The sequence below is a fragment of the Theobroma umbraticum genome, unplaced genomic scaffold, assembly GCF_002168275.2.
Source record: "Theobroma umbraticum cultivar Fairchild unplaced genomic scaffold, ASM216827v3 scaffold_12.0, whole genome shotgun sequence".
Lineage (NCBI taxonomy): Eukaryota > Viridiplantae > Streptophyta > Magnoliopsida > Malvales > Malvaceae > Theobroma > Theobroma umbraticum.
In genome coordinates this window covers 2,754,997-2,758,693 of record NW_018397272.1, presented here as the reverse complement: position 1 = coordinate 2,758,693, position 3,697 = coordinate 2,754,997, and positions in this window count along the sequence as shown.

Genomic DNA, 3,697 nt, shown 5'->3' with positions numbered 1-3,697 from the left:
TTGAGCTATGAGCAACACAAAAACTCTACAGCAATCACAGAATAATGCTTGGAGAAATGGGATAGTGTTGGAACTGGAATTTGAGAGGGTCGGGTCGACTCTATCTCATGTCAAATATTTGAACTTCAATAGTTTCTGGTTTAAATTATTTCAGGTTCAAGTAATTTAAGTTTAACACTTGAATTATTTAAGTTCGAATCATTTTAAGTTCGCAGTGATAATTTAGATCGAATTGTTTTGGATTAGTCTTTTGATTGTACGGGTGGAAATCTTTTTGAATTTAAATTAATTTAAATTTAAAATTATTTTAAAATCAAATCACATCATTTCAAGTCATTTTAAATTTGAATCACTGTATATTCAGGTAGGACAAATTGGGATTGTTGGCTTTTACTAATTAAATCACAAATTGAGATAAGATTTGTTAGTTTTAGACGATGTAATCATGTTTTTCAAATTTGAATAAGTTTAATTAGTCTAAAATGGTTTTTGAAATTGAGACAACTGGAATGTTTTTTGTTTATATTTTTTCACTGGTATGCTGTATATATGTGTTAGAAAAAGGAAAAAGTAATGATGATGGAGAATTATTGAAATATGATTGGACCACCAATCATGTATGCTAACCATATCTTCATTAATATTGCTAATTGTTAAAGTCAGATGGGAGGCATGGGTAAACCATTTGTCTCAAAATTGAATCTTGCGGCTAACCGTAGCCAACATAATATACCATTCTTTTTCTACATATAACCAATTCATGAGTTACACATGCAATGAAAAGTATTTATTCTCTAATCCTTTTCTTTTAGGACTTTAATTTCAATTTAAAATTTTAAATACTAACCACCGAATATATATTTTATTATAATGTTTAAAGTCTTTTCAATTGTTGTAATTTTCTCTGTTTTTTTTATAAGGATTGGAATAAATTTAACAAAACACTAGGAAACATCAATATTTCTATGTATCTCTATACATTAAAAAAAACAAAGGTGACAGATAACGTAGAGGAAGGGTAATCACAAGTGACGGAAGAAATATAATTAGTGCCCATGTTGGCTTTCTTTGTCTATGTGAGAGCCAGGATGTCCCTTCTTGCCAAGTTTATTAACATGTTCATATTCCCAAAATCATTTTGTTTATCTTTTTATTTTTCATTTTCCTTTTTCTAACAGGCAATGAAGACACTTGCTTTAGAATTGAACAGGCAACCGAACCCAATCTTCACCAATTTTAATTTGTCAATCAAAAATAAGAATTAAAAAAAAAAAAGAGGATGTTGTTGTTTTAGTGCTGATCATAAAGAGAAGCCAAACTAATCAACGTGAACTGATTGGACTAGTTATCAAGAAAATCCCACTTTACAAACAGTTCTCTCCAATAATGCACGGTATCTAAAATATTCTTTTAAAAGCCCTTTTGTATTTGTTTTTGGTTCATGTATTTATTAGTGCTTCAAGTTTGAATTTTTCAGCGAATTATAAGGAACTTTCTCTAAGTCTTGACAAAAATTCTCAAACATAAAGAAAAAGGGTTTTCGTCGATTAACAAACAAAAGTGAAAAAGGAAAAGAAAAGAATGCAAAAAGACAAGTTAAATTTGGACCTTAGTAATTTGCAACTTATGCAAGCTTAATTAATACCAAAATTCCTATAACAAATAATCATGTATATGGCCCATTAATTCTACCATTTCCTAGGGTACTGAGGTTAGCAAGAATTAATATTACCACAATTTCATCTTAGATATTAGTATTTAATGAGCCTCGTAAACCCCTTTGAGAAAATGAAAATTACTTCTTCACACTCGTGATGGTCAAGAGGTGAAAGTAAATATGTGTGGTGTATATAATGCAAATTAACGATAGATATATAAGCATAGATTGACATGACTAGAGTAGCAAATCTAAAATAGACACAAAACGAAGATATATTAAAGAAGTTTCCCAGTGTTTTCAACTTCTAACCTTCAACATTCTCATGATGATTGTAAAATATCAATCGTAATTCATGTTTAGCTTGACTTAATTAACGGCCGTACTACCCATTTCTGGGATGAATAAAAATCAAAGGTTCGAATGTCCTCTTCTCTTTATTCAAATGTTTTGCATATGTAAAATTAAAAAGAAAAGTGTTTACATACTGGTGTTGAGATGGATTAACAGCAGGAATGATGCTAACAAGCGCTTTTCCTCTTCTTGGCCCCAGTAAGTATTTGTTTCCATGCGGAAAGTTAAAAGGGTTTGTCTGCAACTTTATGGAAATTTTACTTCAATAATATGTATCTATCATGGTTTAGATACATATGGGCATTTTTTTCTTCTTGTTTTCTTTATTTAAGCTTTTCTTTTTCAGGTACAAAATTTTATAACGTTATGTTTTTTTTATTATAAGTGATAATTGAGTGGATTGAATCATTTTAAATCACAAGTAGTAAAGCGTCATATAATATTTTAGGTTAACTCAATTCTAGTTCAAGTTATTCAAATCCTGTAATTTTGAGTCACATTAAATCAAAGTTGGATTACCTCACATGTTGAGTCATTTTGAATTTTAAGTTTTTCCTAATCACTTGAAATCTTTATTTTACTAATATATATATTACTTTTTTATTTTAATTATTTGAATCTTTTGTTGCACGAGATGTTAAAATCAATGGCATACCTAATTTCTGCATAATCTAAAATCTTAACTTTTAAATTTAAATTGTAATAAATTAATGGTTTCCAATTACGTGAACAAATACACAAAACACAACATATATATATATATATATATATATATCCAATTACAATAATGTTGTATACAATTTATTGAAAATTGTATGAAATCCATGATACTAGACCTTGCACAATTTTACACAATTCATTATTATGATTGTATAAATGTGATAAAAAAAATTTCGTCTATATCATCATTTGCCAAAAAAGACCTCTTTATCCATAAAAAAAAAAAAGAAAAAGCCTATTAATAAATTAATTGTAAGCAGCATATATCAGAATAGGACAAAGGATATGAAAAAAAACTTTAGCCTAATTAATTTCTTTTCAAATGAATTCTAGAATTTTAAATTTAGTCTTTTAGTCGTGGAGGAAACTTAATTTATGTGATAGCGACCTCAAAATTTCCCCTTTTATTGTATTTTTGTCCATGATGATGGGCGCATGAATATAAATATATAATAATATTATTTATTTTTGCATGTAAATAATATATATATTTATTTATTTTTGCATTATGTATACAATGACGACGATGATGATCCAACGATCATTATATATAGGAATATTATTACTGTTATTCTTGGCAAACCGGCCAAATTGATTTTTGCATGCTTCTCCTATGAACAAAGATGGTTTTATTTTGGGAAATTATGTACCAAATAAATGGAGAAACAGGGATGGTCTTATCTGAGGCAGCGAACATGCAAGCCAGGTTCTGGAAAATAACAAAGCAAGCTGATGACCTACTTTCTCCTGTCTTTCTCTTTTTGCTATTTTTCAGATAAGGGATTATTTTCTTCTCTCTTTTTGATAGCATTGGTGGGGGAAGAAGAAGAGCAAATGGCAATAATTTTGAGACACTTGGCCTGATACATCTACTTCAAGTGAAAATTTTCTGATCACCATAAATGATAGAATTTTTGTCTCCTTCAAACCCTTTCTTCTCTTATTCACAGCACACCTACCACTAAT